General features: G+C 35.2%; 1 protein-coding gene across 9 annotated transcripts in view; it reads right to left on the bottom strand.

The window, feature by feature from the left end:
- LOC5570714 (transmembrane protein 47) overlaps positions 1-20,258 on the bottom strand; it is a 171,973-nt gene that overhangs the window by 89,983 nt on the left and 61,732 nt on the right. For 2 of the 9 annotated variants that reach the window (XM_021845153.1, XM_021845148.1), the window contains one exon: positions 10,295-10,614. The exons of the other annotated variants lie outside the window; for them this stretch is intronic. The gene's annotated coding sequence lies outside the window, so the exon portion shown is untranslated. The remainder of the gene's footprint in view (positions 1-10,294; positions 10,615-20,258) is intronic. 9 annotated transcript variants of the gene reach the window in all.

The following is a 20,258-nucleotide window of genomic DNA, read 5'->3' as shown; positions in this document are numbered from 1 at the left end:
ACGATACTTTATGAGTTCATCTGTACATTCAGTTTCGTCCCGTACACTCGTACAAAGTAAGTCGGATCAATCCGTAGCAGTAGTAAAACCAAATTTGTTATCATAAATTAAATCGCATAAAGGTACAGATTAGTTCGTAATAAAATCTACACAATCGCATTGCATGCTATTTTTCATCATATGAAATATGCACATATATCGCCTCCACTTTTGTACGTATGTGGCCTTTTCGCGACATCTTTTACATGAAACTTTGCACATGTAAACATCGCATATTGCAAAAGGTGATTTCGTTATAAGTACATGCTGGTTGTCTGGGGAGTGGTCAAGGCCTGACTAACATTATATTCGAATTATTCAGGACTTGATATCCAAGTTTTTGAGGTTTAATTCACTTCACATTGAACTGATTCAGGTTCGATTCGCTTCATATCCAATAGATTCATATCAGATTAACTTCATGTGCAAGTATCTTAAGGCTGTTTTACTTCATATTCCAGCAACCTTATTCTCTAGTGCTTTGTGTCAGATGCATTTCATGTTTAAGTGATTCAGGCAGTAGCGTAGTCAAGGGGGTGCGATCCGCACCGGGCCCTGAGTTCATAGGAGCCCCCAAATCGTGATAAGAATTTCATTTAATTTTATGAATTTTATTTCTAGAAAACTAACACGTTAACCTGCAGATAAAAATTCAGTTTGAAGGTGACTTTAATCGGCAATGTGTAGGGGCCCTATGGTCAATGGTATTAGTGATTAGAGTAGCCTAAAAATTAATTCTGTGCGGGGCCCATTATCGTATCTGCACTGATTTGTAGGTATGTCCTTATTCTTCTTTTTCTTGGTATTAACGTCCTCATTGGGACAGAGCCTGCATCTCAGCTTTTCTTATGAGCACTTTCACAGATATTAACTGAGAGCTTTCTTTGCCAAAGTGGCCATTTTCGCATTCATATATCGTGTGGCAGGTACGATTATACTCTCTCCAGGGAAGTAAAAGAAATTTCCATAACGAAAAGATCCTGGACCGACCGGGAATCGAACCCAGACACCTTCAGTATGGCTTTGCTTTGTAGCCGCGGACTTTAACCACTCGGCTAAGGAAGACCCCTATAGGTATGTACATTAATGAACAAGCCGATTTTCATTTCAATTATAATTGAATCAATTGCCAACTTCAGGACATGGTTTGTACCCATTCCAGGCTGTTAGCAGATCCTTTTTTAGAGCCTTAGTTAAAAGTGTAAATGAATTATTGCTTTCCAGGTCTATTTCGCCAGCTAATATTTTCACTTCCATGGCAATTCACTGGAAACCCTCTTGATAATTTTCAGTAAACTGATGTATTTCTGAGCAAGAATTAAGAAAAGAAGAACTGTAGACTCATTAAATGATATGTTTGCTATTCAAATACAAAAACCACATTTTAGCATAATAAGTTCCATAACTTGAGTCATAATTCTGCGAAATCTGTTCATCTTATTTTTTTAACAGCTGATTTCGCATTAGCGTATTACATTTAGACGGAGTTCATTTTAATTTTGAGGGCCCCTAAAACAAACACCGCACGGGGCCCCAAAAACCCTAGCTACGCCACTGGTTTTAGGGTTGTTCACTCCATATTCAAGTTTGATTAAATTTATATTCAAGTGATTTCAAGTGATTAGTGCCTGATACACTGCATATTCCAGAGTTTCAAGTTTGATTCAATCATATTCAAGTGTTGCAGGACTGAATTAAATTATTCAGAAGAGATTAGCTCCATATCCCAGTAATTCATGTTTAATTCGCTTCATATCCAAGTGATTTACTTTATATTCAAGTGTTGCAGGTCTGATTCACTTTACATTCAAGTGATTCAGGTCGGATATACTTCATATTTACGTGATTCAGGTCTGAATTACTTCATATTCAAGTGGTTCAGGTCTGATTCACCTCAAACTTTAGTCATTGTGTAATGTTTCACTACATATTCCAGCGGTTCAGGTCTGATTCCCTTCATGTTAAAACAGTTTAGGACTGGTTCACTTCATCTTCGATTGATTAATGTCTAGTTCACATTAAATTGGCGTTTCAAATGAAATTCACTTAATTTTATTAGGGATTCAGGTCTTATTGACTTCATATTAGAGGAATTCGAAACTTCATCTTTAGGTGATTCAAGTCTGTTTCACTCTATTTTCAAGTGATTCATGTCTGATTTACTTCGAATTCAAGTGTTTTGAGTTAGAGTCAATTAGTTTTCCGGTGATTGAGAAAATCAGAGCTCAATCAAAAGGTATTCACGACAGTTTTAGTTCATTTTGAAGTATGTTTGGTCTTATTTAAATGATTTTCAAGTAATTTAGTGTGTTAATTTATGTTCAAGTGACTCTGATCTGATGCTTTTTTTTGTAAATTCATGTGTTATACTGTTATACTCCATATTCAAGTGATTCAGGCCAGATTCATTTCATATTGAGGTCTGATTCACTTGATTTTAAAGGGATACAGGTCTGATTCACCTTGAATTTAATTGATTCAGTTTTGTTTAATTGCATTTTCAGTGATTTATGTCCTATGGCCAAGCAGTTTAGGACTGACTCACTTCATTGTCAAGCGATTAATATCTGATTTACTTCATATTCAAGTGTTTCAGGTCTGATTCATTTCATATTTCATTTTCAAATGATTCATGTAATTTACATCTTATATGGATTGTCATGATTCATCTTTGCTGAAGACTCGAACTTTCTATTTCTTATGGATCACAGGATAGAGCTTGCATACAATGATAAATATTACTTGCTCACTAGTACCACCTAGCGGAAAAATCGATCCAAACTGTTTGCCTTTCGGATGTTCTTATTTGTCCAAACAACTTGGCCGAAGACTGGAACTTATTTGAAGCAGAAGATAGAACTAGCCCAAATGCTCAATTTTCATCGCGCTCTAGCGCTACCTTGCGTCAAAATGTAAATCTTCTGGATGTCCTTGGCTTTCTGCGCAATTTTTCCGAAGACTCGAACTTTCTTTCTCATGTATGTCATTGCGAGAAAAAAAAATGTGGAAATACAAGGCTATGAGTTAAACAGATGAGCCAACTGTTGCATGATTTTTGGCTGTTGAGTTGTGTGAGCTACAACTCACGCGTGAAAAATCTCAAGCATAACATGAGAATTTATGTTCTGATGTAACTGGTAGAAATGTAACAAAAAAAAAAAAAAATGTGAGATTTATCGTGGATAGCTAAACATAAACTGCGGCTCGCAATCGGTTTTAACAACCTATAGAATCGGTTGGAGAAATTTACAAAAAATATGAAAAACGTCGGGGGTGGACAGGGTCGACTTCAACCCTGGTCTTTTGACTTTAAATGCATATATTGGGCATTCGTAAGCCGAAATTTGTGATTTTTTGATCTCCTTACAGAATCGAAGTGTCAACTGTTTAGTGTGCTGATAAAAATGTTATTTTAACATGTTTCACTGTGATTTTAGCCTTAAGGAACAAAGCAACGGTTTGATTCAAATGTCATTCAAATTGACATGCAAACGACCATCATTCACTGGCAGTTTATTGATATATTGCAATGAAATGTTTCAACGTAATCTCCATACAAAACTCAAGGATTCGAAATGTCATGAGTATGTTTGGAGTTCAAGACAAAACGGTAGGTAAATCACTGTGCACAATGCACATTGGTCCCAAAGCCATATCTAGGAAGACAAAAATGATTGCGCCTAAACCGTCAATTTTAGATATATGGCGTCTTCGGCAAAGTTTCTCCATATTTTTCAGACATTTTTTTTCAGAGATGTGAAATTAGGGTGGCCCACTTGGTTTACGAGATCAGCACATAAACTTGTTTGCTGACGCATTTAGGACTACACAATGTTCTACAATGTTTTAGTACATCCGATTTGGAGCAACTTTGCCGAAAAACCCAAATTTCTATCTCTTATGGTTCGCGAATTATGATTTTTTTTAACAAAAAAGTTAGGGTGGTACTGAATTATCTGTTTTTTCTTGATAACTTTTTATACGATAATTTCTCGCAAAAACTTTGTTCCGAGCACTTTTAGAACTTTTGATTGCGCAACTTTTTGCCCAAGAAACTACTGTTCTATCTCTTATGGTTACAGAGTTATCAGAAATTTTCTTCGAAAAAATGGTTATTTTCAAATGCCGATATCTCCGAAATTCGCAAACGGATTTTCAATCTTTTGTAGGCATTAGAAAGATTATTTCTTTCTTTGTTTATGGTGAAAAAACTGTAAGGACGTTTTTTGTTTAAAAAGATTGACAAAATTTTGAAAATAATATGTTTTTAACCGAAAATTGTCTGTAATTTGAAAAATATTCGAGATAGCTCTTTGGTGCCTTCAGCAAAAATGTGCAAAATTGAAAGTTCTGATAGTGCTTCATACAAGGTATTCATAAAAAATCATTGCTTTAAGATATATTCACCATAAACCGAATTTTGTATGGTAGAGAAAGCGAAAAAAAGAGATTTGCTGGAACAACCGGAATAACTGTATATAAAGTCATTTAAAATTGAAAATATATGTAATGAAATAGTTAGAACAGTTCTTCGGCAAAAAGTTGCGCAATCAAAAGTTCTAAAAGTGCTCGGAACAAAGTTTTTTCGAGAAATTATTGTATAAAAAGTTATCAAGAAAAAAACTGATTTTTCAGTACCACCCTAACTTTTTTGTTAAAAAAATCATATTTCGCGAACCATAAGAGATAGAAATTTGGGTTTTTCGGCAAAGTTGCTCCAAATCGGATGTTCTAAAACATTGTAGAACATTGTGTAGTCCTAAATGCGTCAGCAAACAAGTTTATGTGCTGATCTCGTAAACCAAGTGGGCCACCCTAATTTCACATCTCTGAAAAAAAATGTCTGAAAAATATGGAGAAACTTTGCCGAAGACGCCATATATCTAAAATTGACGGTTTAGGCGCAATCATTTTTGTCTTCCTAGATATGGCTTTGGGACCAATGTGCAATGGTCCCAATCGACATGTTAGAAGGAAAAACGGGTTTTTCTGTTCTCGTCGATTTCAGACGTATGATGTCCTCAGGGAAGTTATTTGTGATGCAGTTTTGCACCTTCTAATAAAAAAGTTGAACATGGTGATCCTTATTTAAGATTTAATTTTGACTCAAACTTTGCTTCGCTGGCTGGTTATTTAGAACAACTTTGTCGAATACACTTTTGATCTAACTCTTCATATAGGGAAAGTGTACCAGTTATGGCCATAGTGGTTCCCTATTTGGCCATATGCAAAATATGGATAACTTTTACATTTTTAATCTTTCTGAATGTTTTAACATCAAGATTTATCCTTTATCTTATTGCTAAAACACAAAAGATTTTTCAAAATGTGAAGGCATTCAAGATATCACGTATGGCGAAATAGGGAACCACTATGGCCATAACTGGTACACCTACCCTAAGCGAAGTAAATTGATTTTAAAAGTTTTTCCTTAGGTTGGACCTAAAAAATCAGTTTTTTGCTTTCAGTTTAACGTGAAAGTGGTTCTTAGAAGTGTTGGAGAGAAAGTAATGGTCAGAGATGGGAATGGTAATAGTAGTAGGCTTGAGTTTTTGCGAAAATCACGTGGCACTTCTAATACAGTAGTTCAAAATTGTGAATCTCATCATTTAGCCTATGTTGGGTACATGAATGTTCTAAATCAGTAGTGTCAATGAATGCTGTAAATGCGGGAAATGCAGAGGGAAATACCGTTTTGATTCATATTACGGACACTTAAGGCCTCAGTGAAGTATAACCCAGCTTGGACCATACAAAATAAATCATTCTGTATGATTTTTTAGCGTTATCGAGTGTCGGAAGCCCTTAACTTTTGGATGGTGGGTAAAGAATACACGTCCGCAACTTGAATAATTTTAAATAAATCAAAACGTGTGGCCTTTTCATGATTCTTATTCCGGACGCTCCCTCACTTTTGCCTCATATTCCGGACGCTTTGATTCGAATTACGGACAGCTCATGATAATCATTAATGGAACAGTCAAATCATCAATTGAAATCGTTCAACCACTTAAGAGACGTCTAAAGTAGTTGGGCATTATAAATTTGCAATGATATTTATGGAAAAAACCTAATAAAACGAGCCTCTAAAATGAGAACTTTTGGACGGCGAAAATTGAAACATTTCGTGTGAAATGTTTCCCATACAAACGAGAGTGTCCGGAATTTGAAGCTGTCCGTAATATGAATCAAAACGGTAGAACATTTTTCTACAGTAGTTTTGGGTTGCCCTTAGCAACGGGTGTTTTGCTACTTTCAAGGCATTTTGCCTACAGCAGCAATAGACGTGAGTTTCACCGGCTCCGCTGACTGTGATTTGCTGCGCTTGCCTACTGTAGTGTGAATTTCAGAACTTTTCCGAACCCTGGTAATGATACAATAAAAAAACATTTCTGGCACCCCAAATTAACACTTTCAGAATCTTTTACGGAGCTCAAATGAAGAGTTAGATCAAAGGTGTCTTCGACAAAGTAGTCCAAACAAACGTTTTCTAAAACTTCGCCGAAGAGCGTTACCACAAATTTCCTCACACAAAAAAGTTTGAGTCAAAATGAAATCCCAAATATCACCCTATTCAACTTTTTTTTCTTGGAAGATGCAAACTATATTACGAACAACTTATCTAAAAACCACATGCGCCTAAAATCGAATAATACGGAACACTCACTTCCTGCTAAAACTTCGATTCAGACCATGTTGCTGTATAAGATTTTTTCTTCGTTCAAATGTGTAGGAAAAAGCTCAAATTGAACAATATTAAAATCAAACAATCTTGTTTTTTGACATATACAGCCATTATTGAGATTCTGCTCAGCGGGCATTTACATAAAGGTACATAAAAGAGAACAATGTTAGAAATACATGAATATTACTCGTGATGTAAACCCTAGTGCTATGTGTACATATCCAAACAACGCATATTTAAGATTCATTATATTTAAAAATACTTGTTTCGTGTAAAATTTGGTCTAGTTGAATCGATAATATGAAAAAATGGTGTTCGCACGACAGAAAATTACAGTTTTATCTGTTTTTTTTTTCTTTCTGAGGAGATGCTTGTATAACTCAGGTTGAAGATTTTTTTTTCATAGACCTGCATTATTGTCTTTGAAACTCACGTTATAATTATTGATCAGAAAACAATGAAAAATGTTGCAAAGAGTTTTTGATCAACTACAATTTGTGGAAAAATTTGATGAGAAGTTGATTTAAAACTACAAAATCAGTTTCTTCCAAAAGCGTCAAAGAATTCAAGGAATATTCATAGAAGGGATTTATTGAGAAACTCTATAGAAATCTTTGAAAATTTCCTTAGAAGATTCATGGATAAATTCTTGGGAAAACGCTCAAAAGTCAGTTTGTGGTAAAACCTTTTGAGCAGTTGTAAAAAGAACGAAACTTTCTGAAACTTTATTGAAAACAAAAGTTTTCTTTTGTATTTCAATGAAAATTATGTACCTATCTAACTTTTTTTTTCAAATAGTACCACCTAGTGACCAATCAATTAAGTTTCCAGCTTCAACGGATGTTTGGTTCTCCAGATCCGTGTTCTTGAAAATTTGAAGTTTGGCTTCGATTCATCTTCACCTTAACGGTTTGATACAAAACAGTTGAACTTCCACAAAAATATAACCGTTTGAAATCTTTGCTGTTGCGGTCAATCGTGAAAAATTTAATTTTAGGGGTATCAATGCCTAAATCAGAACACAATGTAAATCTCATCTAGTGCTATTGTGTGGCAAACATTCTGAGATTCTAAGATGTTCCACTTTAGAAATGTTTGTGTTTCATCCATTGGCTAAATGGCCATAGGTAAAAATGTTGCCCAAATTGTTTCATAGCGTAACAAAATTATAATTGTTGCGTGTCTCAAGGATCAAATAATGTGTCTCTAATTGATTTGAAATTGTTGAATCTGATGCCGTTCTCAGAAACACTAAAACATGTCGCCAAAGTCGTAGAAAACATTGATTTAATTGATATTTACATGACATTTGAAGCACGATTTATCAAACTTTTGAGTGATCTAATCAACCAAGCATGTAAAACAGAACTTCAACATTCATATGGTTTGGTTTACATTGTACAATTAAATTTAGACTAAATCGACATTATCAACACTCTTGCAGTCTCCAAATAACATTCTTCCTTTCTCTTATATGGCAGAATACAATACATTTCTAAATCATCATAAATAATTTTTGAGTATCGAAAGTATAATGATATTTTATATGAATTGTTCAACACATGAAGATGGCATTCTGTGGTAAATTAAGCAAATAAATCGGCATAAAACGGCAGCACTGCGGAACACGTTTTTATCTCAAGCATCAAAATACCACCATTTACTTAATTAAGGGTTGCTGAATCCATTGCCGTTTTCAAAAATGTCGTAGCACATCTAGTTTTTTAGATATTGACTGTTAAAAAAATGCAATATTTGACTATTTCTGACAACTTGCATACAAGTTTGCCAGCTTGTATGAAGAAAAGTATTGTATTTTGCCATATAAGAGAAACGAAAGATTTTGTATGGAGAATTTAGGCATGTTGTAAAGAACCGATGTAATGTAAATTTTATCTTGCAATTCAAACTAAATTATACCTAAATTGAAAGTTCAAGACCTGTAGGGGAAGATGGCCTAATACATACTGATGAGGTAAAACGGCCTGATTCATTGGATCATTCAATTTGTTTAAATTTGTATAATTTGCCAAAAAATGTTCGGTTTTCCTATTATTTCCCGGTGAAATTCCACAACTTTTCACTTTTTTGCCTAAGTTGTAAGCTTTCCCGATGATTTTATTAACGAATAAGCGTTTCCATGTCACAGGACAAATTCATGGGGAAGCATGGTTTCTGACTCTTCAATCTCCATACTAAATGGAATTCTACCCCACCCATTTGGTCATTTTGAACCACCCTCATTTTTCAACCAACTTTTCGACACGATTTAAAACTGTAAAAATACTCAAATTTGGGAAATGTTTTCATTGTGGTAGCTAGCCAATATTGTAAAGTTAAGACTTCGAATGACCTTCAAATATGGATCTTATTACAAGAAAACGAACAAATCATCAAAGTAGCATTTTGGACCATTTTACCGTGGCTACAAATTGTGACGTGCTGGAACATTTCTGAATCAGCAACCCCAAATGTACTAGAGACACATAAATTGATCCTTAAGACACGCAAAAATGTCAAATTTTTTGTTGCTCTGTGCAATGGATTCAGCAACCCTAAATTGAGTACATAGCGGTATTTTGGTGCTTGAGATAAAAAAATTGTCCCCACACTTTTTTTTTAAATAAGAACATCGTCCGCAATCATCGCGTGTTTTCAATTCAAGTCTACCATACAGTCATCAAACGCATGTTATACGTTTGATCAACTTTAAATATTCAGAAGCAGGAAAAGTTTCACCCTTCTGGCAGGACATATTGAAGGGAACACTCATACAAAACTAGAAGGCAAAGTCAAAATAAACAAAATGATGTCTAACGTTTGAAGAGGAAATGTTACTCTCTGCTTTGATTGCCTTCCCCTCCAATATGGCAACGAAAGAAATGGCACTCAAAGTTTTCCCTATTAATCCAATTTTCTTCACGATGGCAACAATTTTGCACGATGGAAGAAAAAGTATGGTGATAAAAGCGTTGGTTGCGTTTCAAATGGTATAAACGCTGTTGTTTTTGCTAGTTCTGAGATTAAGTTGTAACAAACAAACTCGGGGGAACTCGGATTTTGCGGACAGAGTTGAGTTGTTCGGAAAAATTGAACATTTTAGACACTTTTTTACTGAGCACGCAACGCTTGTTATTTTGTTTTTGCTAATTTTGAACGAATTCAGCGTGAGTGTGAACATGCTTCGTTTGGAATGGGAGGGATAAAACTTCTTCCATCGATTCATTCTTATAATACCGAGCCAGATCTTATTCTTGGCACTTTTGATTCACTTTTGCAAAGGTTTTTAAAACTATTGATCCCATGTTTGGTCACAATACGCGTTTTATTGAAATGCTTCTTATTGCAAAATTTCAGAAAAAGTTTCGAAGAAAAATGATTTTTCCCAAAAGTTTTCATATATTGTTGCACATGATGCTTAATATTGCACTTCTCACATAAATCAATAAAAAACGCAGGGCGAATTAGAGTGCCATTTGATAACCTGGGTAGATATTTACCCTCTATCGTAAGTCTTTGCGTAAGATTGCCTAAACCAATCAATTTTACCACTCGAGGGTAAACTTTTACCTATGATCCCTAGTCGCTTGATAGAATCGGTCACTTTTCGTTTCTTTCTGGGTCCTCCTCGGCGACGGGCGGTTGTCGTTCGTTCACAGGAAAACTGCATTCAACAAAATTGATTTTCGCTAGACCGAAAGCATTCCGATTCGCAAACTATCACACTCTGCAACAGCTGAAACACTATCCCGCCGGAAGTTCTAGGCTACAAGCACTTGTAATTCGGTAGTCAGCGGTGGAAACAAGAGGCTTCGAGCTTGCATTGATTTAGCGACATGCCTCGACGGATTCTTAGATATTAGCGATGGCAGCTTCAGCGGCAGCAGCGTCTTCGGAATCCAAATGCCAGAGCGAAGGTAATTAGTTTTGGTTAGTGGCGCATGCGAGAAAAAAGAGAGGAAAATTCAATAAGCATAATTGTTATTTCGGTAATTGATGATAATGGATCGGTTCGGTGCGAAGAAAATCGACAAAAAAATGCCTTGGCAATCGTTGTGCTGGAGTGTGGAAGTAGGTGGGTCACTGTTTGGTATCAACAGCCTAGAACATAGATTCTCAAACTGTTTTTATTTCTTAAAAACAATCCTTAAAAATTAGCGATAAATAACAAAATATTCGGAGAATTTCCTATAAATACAAAAACATAGGTTGACTGAGCTATTAAAAAAATCTTTGTATTGATAAACCAAAAATTATCACGATTCGGTCGACTGGAAAATCAGCTTGAACTTGATTGGCCGCCCGTGGTTGTTGCTCCAGTATCGCCAGATCAGCTGCACTTACACAAGGAACCAATCAGATGGCTGCAGTGTTGGTGATCTTCTATTTATAGGCAACAATGGCGCCTGCCACGTCAGAATGTTGAGGATGAGGGGAAGGGGGAGGAATTGATGATGCATTAGAACTGGCTCCCACAATAGACCGGATATACCCCTGCATCTACACCAGTTCATGCGGAAAGGTGTAGGGCTGGTATAATTTTTATGGCAAAGAGGCTTACTGTTTAGTTAGCAGATTGCCTATGTATGACGTAAGGAAAGGCGTGATATAATGATGGAAGAATGGAAACTTAGGGAAAGTGTTTTTTTTCGTCTCTGAAGCAAATGCTATGAACTGTGATGGATCAACTGTGATAGATGAAGAGTGTAAAATAGAACCATGTGAAAGATACAACTACAAAATACGAGGAAAGAGACTGGCCTAGGATTGGACCCATGACCTTCTGCTTATGAAACAGAAGTGGTAGTCATTAGACCACCAAACCCGTCTAATTTGGTTGACTGGAAATTCAAAGGATCAATGGATATTGAGAATTGTATTATTCTCAAGTTGGCAGAAATAGTCATCAAGAAACTCTCAGCAATTTCAAGAAAATTCAGAAAAGACTTCTCAATGATTGACGAGCTTTAAAACTTTAGAAAAATTAAAAACCATAATTTTGTTAAACAGAAATCTTCTATCTTACCGTTTTTCATTTTTCTCTGATGGGTCGCGAAAAATGAACTTGATGGTTACGTTGGTAGTGTTAAAAAAAGTTCAGGAACCCATGGCCTACATGAAAGTCGTATTGATGAAGGCCTGAAGGAGGCCTGCAGTTAATTGATTCGAACACGATATCACACGTCAAGCTTTTAAGAGCCTCTTATATACCCTAGAAGCTTTCAGGGTAATCAGAAGCACGTGGAAGCTCGCTATTTTTTCATTGAGACCTAATCCAATTAGCTTAAATACCGCACACTGTGTGTTTCTTTCAATGTAGTTCATTGCAGTTGGGAGCTTTTGAGACATAAGCTGGCAGAAGTCGTTGTTATGTAGGGTATCGTCGTAGAGATACTGTATCGTATGCATAAATATGTTTTTAAAATGTGGTTCTTCTTTGAACTGAGATTACAATTTCATTTTTGCATCATTTTTTGCAACTGTGTTCGATTGAATCTAACACAAAATTTTGACTTCATTATTTAGAACTATACACCCATTGAAAAGCATTAGATTGTTAAAGTAGCTGTAAGTATAGGATCGTGAAGTATTTTTGAACTACCCAGGATCATTGATGGCCGTACACTTCTTCGTCATAGTTTCCTTCATCATAGAAGAAGAGCATTATTGAAATGGAGAAGAATCTCCAAAATATTTATGCATACCGTAAAACGGGGTAACTTTGTTAATGCGGGTAACTTTGATAGTGCAGGACCCACCACATACTAAACAAAATATCATAATTTATGTTAATCGGTTAAGCAAAAAGGATGCAAAACTAAAGAATATTAGTATGACACTACATGTAAGAACTGTTTTCATTTGAATCGAGAACATTTGATGCTTTATATACGAATATTAAAAATTGATACGAACTTAGCATTTTCCAAACGCTTACAAACAATCTGTTCTACGATCACTATTTGATGTTGTTTTGAATAGTTGGTCACTTATCTTTGACAGCCTAGTTATCATAGAACTTGAATATGGTCTCAAATCTCTTAGGAAAAAGTATTTTCACAAACTGGAACCATTTTTGTAATCTAAGTCAGAAATTTCCATATAACGTTAAACGCATAGAGGTATGTAATACCCTATAAATGTTACGTAATTCATTCAATTTTGTTCGATTTATACTCCATTATCAAAGTTACCCCAAAACAAAACACCGACTTTTGATTGTATGAAAATTTATATTTCCATTCAAAATAAATCCTTTGGAAATCTATCAACTGCAATCGATAGCTAGCAATATAAAAAGTTCGCATCTTGAAAGTTTACTAATAGACTGATACCTTAAAGCTTCGGTAAGATTTTTGTCCGATGTTTAATTTAAGCTCAAAATCGCAATTTATTTCATTTTGTAGTGGAAACATATTTTTTGGACAAAATTATAAACATTTTTCACACCAAGCGTGCTTTATTGACTTTTTTTTGACAGTTATCTCCTCTCTTCTCTCGCTTATCACGGATGGCAAAAGTTGCCGGGCCGGATTTCGTATTCCTTATGGAACGTCCGAATTATTTCTAGAAGTTCTTCTAAGGGTATTTTAGATGTCTATCTCGGGGATATTTCATGGAATTGGTTTTTTGAAATTACTTAAATGATCAAGTCCCTGATTTCTGCTACGATTCTTTCACAAATCCTGCCAAGAGCATTTCCGGTACTCCTTTGTTCAGGAGCTCGGAGATTTTCCAATATTCATCGAGACAATTCTGAACAGTTTTCATTCTGGTCAGGACTTGATGAGATGCCCGGTTGAGGTGTTGTGGTCATGCATTGCAGAATTCACTCTTGTTTGATTTTTAAGCACGATCAAAGCAAGCGAGGAAAAACATCCCATCTGTAGCGATCCACGACAAACAAAATTAACACAGCAGGATCTTTACTGGTGTTAACATCAAATTTGATTGTAAACATGTGACGCCGCTCCTAATATACCATATACCATCTAGACCACTTTTTTCACAAATTTGAACCCATTTTTATCGCTTATTTACCAGTATGGGTATGTAATTTATTTTACTGGCCTGATAAACAATTCTCGCACATCCCATAGCAATACTACGATAATGAGTCCGAATGAACAATTCCAAAAGTTCAGTAAATAAGATAACATGAGTGGGATTTAAATCCATCGGTATTCGTTTAATATATTTGGTGAAGCGATAAATCCCCCCAAATTTCATTACCTATGCATTCCAGCCGATAGCTCTAAGTCCTTCCCAATCCAGTAAGAACGTTCAAAATGAATTACCCCTGAGCGACCACAAACACCCCGCTCAGTATTTTGCTGTTTAATGCTCCATTTCAATTTCAATTCCGCAAATGGGATGGATCGTACCCAACAGTGCATTTTGCATTTATTGTCGGCGGATTCAATTTGGCATTTGTGAGTGAAAGATACAACCATCCCAGCCGTGGATAACCCGTGTTCTATTTAAAATGCATCCCCCTTCTATATTCCTTCCCGAAGCGACCACGCTTCTCTCGCTCCATGCAGTCGTAATTGCACTCCACAAACAAGGATAAACGGGTGTTCGGCATGCCTCCCCGGCCCAAACGGCAGTTCCCCAGCTTTCCAATGCCGCTTTCTGCTGCAATTTGGTTATTAGGTTATTCATGTTCACAATACAATTCACCCGATTTTATGGCTGATTGGATAAAACCCCGAAACGGTTCAACTCCAACTCGCTAAGCGCTCGAGCACTTCCAGTTCAAAATGCAAATGAAAATGGCATTTGCGGACCGACTTTTGACAATGTAAATTAAACTTTGTGAATGTTCCAGTAGCTGTCCGATATGACAAGTCTCTTAATTTTTTTTTTCAAAATTTCCTGAACTACGTCTTTAAAAGGGCCTATTAAACAAGAGATTTTTTTTTGAAAATTTAAAAACTCAAGAAAGATACCTTTGATTGCAATGATTGCTTTGAAAAAGATTCAGGAAATAACAAGGACAGGTAGGAAAAGAAACACTGAGGTAAAAACATAATAAATTCATAAAACATAATATATAAAGCCGAAAATAATACTACGTACAGACCAAACAGGAGTAAAAAAGGGATTACAATGTCCTAAGTAAAACTAAGAGTGAATGAAAAGAAATAATTTTATAGGCCTCAAGCCTAAAAAGGATACCAAACAAGAACCAAAAGAGAGACCTATCAGCTTGAGTTTGATCGGCCGTCCGTGGTTGCTACTCCAGTATCGCTAGATCATCTGAACTTGCACAAGGAAGCAGCCATAGGACTGCTTGGGAATAACAGACACCTCACCAGTGTCTTATATTTTATTGATTATTAATTATTGATCTGATATTTTTGGCATTTAAATCGTTATCATAGTAAATTCAGAAAAACTTTAATGGAAAATATCATTCAGATATCTAAAACGATTAGGAAAAGGTAACGTCTACAGAATTCGTGTTTTGAGCTGGGAATGCTCCATTCGAGCCTCCCAGTATTAGTGCTCTCGCCTACAGTTGTGAGGTCGGTACTGCCGAAGCGGGAGGATACTAAAATCCCTTAAATTGCACCATATCCGAAAGCAGGGCCACCCGCTTCGGGCCGGACTCAGTCGGAAAGAATATTGGATTTTAGGACTGCACTTGAGTGTAAGCGCAATGGAGATGGACGATGACGGTATAAAATGCTAAACAAGCCAGAAATGTCGTTGCTGGCGGGCAAAATATCATCGATTGTGTACAACAACAACTGGCAATGGCTATTCCGCGATCCGTCCAGCATTGTACAGCGGCAAACGATGGCAAAGGTTCTGTTGTCTATTCAAAAAATATAAAAGCGCACCATCATGAAAAATGGTCACGTGAAGAGCACTTGTTCGTTCTTCGGCGCACAGAGGTCCTGGTTATTAAAAAGATGAAAAACAAAGTCAAACATTCATCTAAAATATTAGATAATTAACCAACCAAGAATTTGTAAAACTAATATTTTTTCTAATGTTTGGACACAAAACAGCTGAACATGTCCGAAAACCTTCAATTTTGCTGAGAAACTCGGCTACTTTATCTTTATTACAAAACCGTTTAAATTTGGATTTTAGCATATTTTTCCTAGCGATAACTCATTCTTTACATATATTTTGAAGTAAGCTCTAGTTATGTGTCCCACACATAATTATTATGGTTAGCAACAAAATGCAAAAATCTGAAGGCCTAATGAAGAAAAAATGCATACTCAAAAATGGAAACATCTTTTTGTAAATTACATGTTACCGATGTGAGGATTTTTGCCCGTATAGCCATGTCAAATAATTATTGGCGTGCTACTTCAAACAGTACAAAACGCTCACCTCCACTCTCCGCTGAGATATCTTGCTCAAACACGCCTTCAAAATTAGGAAATCGATTAGAGTAGATTCCTCTTGCCTAAATTTGCCTAAACATTAGTTTTTGAGAAGAGTTGGAAGGCTCAAAATGCATAAAAAAAAGCTATTTTGTAGGAATTTCGAATCAACATATCGTGAATAAAGACTGGACTCGGAAAAAATTAGACACACAAAAATGATCACCAAAAATTCATTTTAAATCGGATACTTCTAAAAATTTCAGGGATTAAATAACTATATATTATTGGGGCCTTCCTTAGCCGAGTTGTTAGAGTCCGCGGCTACAAAGCAAAGCCATACTGAAGGTATCTGGGTTCGATTTCCGGTCGGTCCAGTATCTTTTCGTAATGGAAATTTCTTTGACTTCCCTAGGCATAGAGTATAATCGTACATGCCACACGATATACGAATGCGAAAATGGCAACTTTGGCAAAGAAAGCTCTTAGTAAACAACTGTGCTCATAAGAACACTACGCTGAGAAGCAGGCTCTGTCCTAGTGAGGATGTTAACGCCAAGAAGATGAAGAAGCCACGGAAAGTGAGTGAAAATTAATGTAATTTTGGGTAATATTAGTTTAGAGTGTTATGTCCACGTGTGAAAAATTTTATCGCGATCTGGTAAGTAGTTTTCAAGATGCATTCGAAACAAGAAGAGCTACGCCAGCCAATCTTGGACGCGGTGATCGATAACCCTGGTCAGTCACACAGATGGATCGGCAAAAGGCTTGGAGTCCACCATTTCACCGTGTCCCGCGTTGTGAAGATGTTCTAAGAGACGAAGACCATCGACTTTCCGTGGCTAAAGTAAGTAAAATATTGAGAATGCGGAAATTATGCCATGACTATTTTTAAACCTGAACCACTGTGAAACGGCCGACGTGGGTTACTTCCGAGAGAAATGAATTCCAATCGACCAAGTTATGGCAGAATTTGATGCTCACATTTTTTGCAACTAGAATCATATGTGGTTGGTGCGAGGATGGAGACTTTCAAAAAATGTAACATTTTGTACGGTTTTTCTAGAGAAAGCGATGTCAGCTTTTTAACATGATGGAGTTCCCTAACAGTGCCTGTGGAAGTACAGGAGCAGGAAATTTTAGACAAAAGATTGATACTACATCTATGTCCTGTGGTAAAGGTTTCCATTTAATAACATGTGCCATGTTGGATGAATTCAATTGAGAAACATATGGTCTGTATGTATAATGTGAAATGTAACCACTGGTTCAGCCACGGATAATATTTGGTGGAGTAGGGGTTCCAAACTTTTTACTGGAATTCTATAAACATTTCTTGTCGTGGCTTACTTTGTAAATGTTAAAAGCCAAATTTGTGTAGATTTGGCTTTTAAAATTTACAAAGCGAGCCCCAAGTGCATTTCTTCAAACCATATGGATTTGTAATGAATTTTTAAATTTATTTTTAGTTAAATTTATTCAAATATCCAATAACTAGAGTTTTGAATGTCATACATTCAAAAAAATGTCATTGAGAATAATTTGTAAGAAGATTTTGGAAGTATTCATAAAAATGACACATAATTTGTAAAAACTTTTTTAATATATAGCTCACAGATGAAAAGATATCGGTAGAAGATTAAAAAAGTACGTCGACATTCATAATGTCGAACTATTCAGAGGTTATTTTTAGTAATGACGAAAAGAGGAGGATATGTGTATAATAAAATTACCTGAAACGGAAATAAGGGTTTATGTCAACACTTGTAATGACGAACCATCCAAAGTTTATTGGAAAATTAAATAAACTTGCAACGATAAAAATGTTGTATCATAAGCGTGAAACGAGCCCAACAGTTGACTTAACACAAATATCTTTTCGCACTCGCACAATTTTTAGCTGAAAAACAAAGTCAAACATTCATTTCCTATATCAGATAGTTAAGAACACATACGAGAATTTAAAAAGAAAAATATTTTTCTATGTGTTCGGACGTTAAATAGCTACACATGTTCAAAAACCTTAATTTTTGCTTAAAGACACAACTAATTAATTTTCACCAAAACCCAGCATGGGTTGCAGCATAAGGACTGTTCATTTTATAGAAGTGTGTGCCACCTTGTGCATGCTGTATCTTTTAGATTTATCAATGAAATTTCCATCGGTTTTCTGTACATCGTTCGACTAGTATTGTATAATGTCGTGATAATAAAAAAAAATCTCCAAAATAATTAAATTTCACATGAATATGGAACAACGTTTCAAACGGTCGATTTTTGGAAGTTATCAAAATCAATCATTGTTAGAAAATGGCTGGAAAATTCGACAATATATATTTTTTTATTTAAAAATAAGGCTTGTTCTTCGAAAGCCTCATCATTTAGGAGCCTGATGGAAGAAATCAAGTTATTTTCGGAGCAACAATTTTACAGATATAATAAAACCATTTTCCCCGATATTTTAGAGGAAAATATTTAAAATTTGAAGTGAACTGATATGAGTAGAATTTTGTGGTTTAAAGTACGTCCTGACGGAAGTACTAACATAGTATTAATATAAAAAACAATTTACGCCTTCATAGGTTTACTTATTTAGTCCCATGTCATATTTAAAGCACAACAGAAAAACGATTGCTTTATTTTTAGAAGACTTTTCATAATACATTAACATTCATCAAAATTGGCAACACTGCTGTAATAAAATCGATTTTATTTTCCACATATTATTTTCATAATATGTCATTCAGAGATTACCAATTGAAACATTCGAAGAAAAACGTTTACAATTTTCTGTGGATCGATAAATATTCGTACAAGATTTTAAAAGTTTGTGACTTTTTAGTAAAACGACCATAAAAAGTAAAATTAATTCTTTACAGTTAAAAATAATGATGATTACATGTCATGTGAACTTCATCAATGGGATGTAAACATTGCGTCATGTAAATTTAAGTATGAAATCATGTAAATATGTGTTCTATGTCACGTAATCACCCAGGATCCTGCTGGATTACATGACATATAATTGAAGTTTACATGACATAACATGTAAATATCCATGATTTGCCACGCTCAAATTATGTGCATTATATGTCTCAGAAATTTACACGTTTCTTTCGAGCTGTGTTAAGACTGCGGTTTAAACTCACGATTTAGCTCTCGTTTATACAAATATAGTTTCGTTAGTAATCTAAACTATTTTTGAACACGCTTTTTACTTTTCTCTTTTGCTGGGAGTGAAAAGATGGTTTATCATCAAATTTGTTACCTACTGTCAGAGAATGGTGGAATATAATTGATTATTTAAAGCTATACCTTTAGTAGAATACTAAAGGATACAAACTTACAATTTGTTCATAAATATAAGGATTTTTGTTTTGCGAAAAATAATGTTGAACTTTGACGATCAGCTTTTCTTGGGAGTTTTTGGAAAAACTATTTAGTTCTTCAACTAAAAGCATTTTCTAAGATCTTATATATTCATAGCATTGTAGAACAATAGTTGTACGATGCACAGAAAACCGATTACGATTTTAATAATAAATGAAAAAGATATAGCATAAACAAAGTGTCCACTTTACAAAATGAACAGTCCTTATTTTTTCTCGTCGATAATTCATTCTTATACATATTTAGCATCCTCGAATGCAAATTTATATTCAAGTGTCGTTAACCTTATTAAAGTAATCCTCATTGTTGTAGGTACTACAAACAATTAAAGAAGAACTTTTTTATACCGTACATATCGCTCCCCGCGAAGATATCTTATCCAAACGCGCATTTAAGACTAAGGAATCGATTAAAGAAGATTCTTTTTGCGTAAGTGTATCTAAATTACACTTTTTTTCATAAAAGCTGAGAGCCAAAAAATGTATGAAAACTGTATTTTTGTTATAATTTTGCTCTATTAGGACCAAAAAATTTGTCTATTCCCAAAATAGAGTCTTCAACCATAAATCATGTTCCAAAATACTGTTGATGGCTAAAAATAGTAAAATATTTGGATTGCGTAATTTCTGTCATCATTATTTAAATCTAAACCACTGTGACTCGCATAATGCGAAACGGACCAGCTTGATTTTGATTCCATCGCTCGCCCAGGGTTGCCATTATGCCATTTTAATCGAGATAAAGACAAACTGCTCATTTTGAAAGACTTTTTCAATTCAGCAAAACTTTGGAGTTGC

The sequence above is a fragment of the Aedes aegypti genome, chromosome 1 (assembly GCF_002204515.2).
Source record: "Aedes aegypti strain LVP_AGWG chromosome 1, AaegL5.0 Primary Assembly, whole genome shotgun sequence".
NCBI classification, from domain to species: Eukaryota; Metazoa; Arthropoda; class Insecta; order Diptera; family Culicidae; genus Aedes; species Aedes aegypti.
Note: the sequence above shows the minus strand (reverse complement) of the source record. Positions and strands in the feature narration are given on the sequence as shown.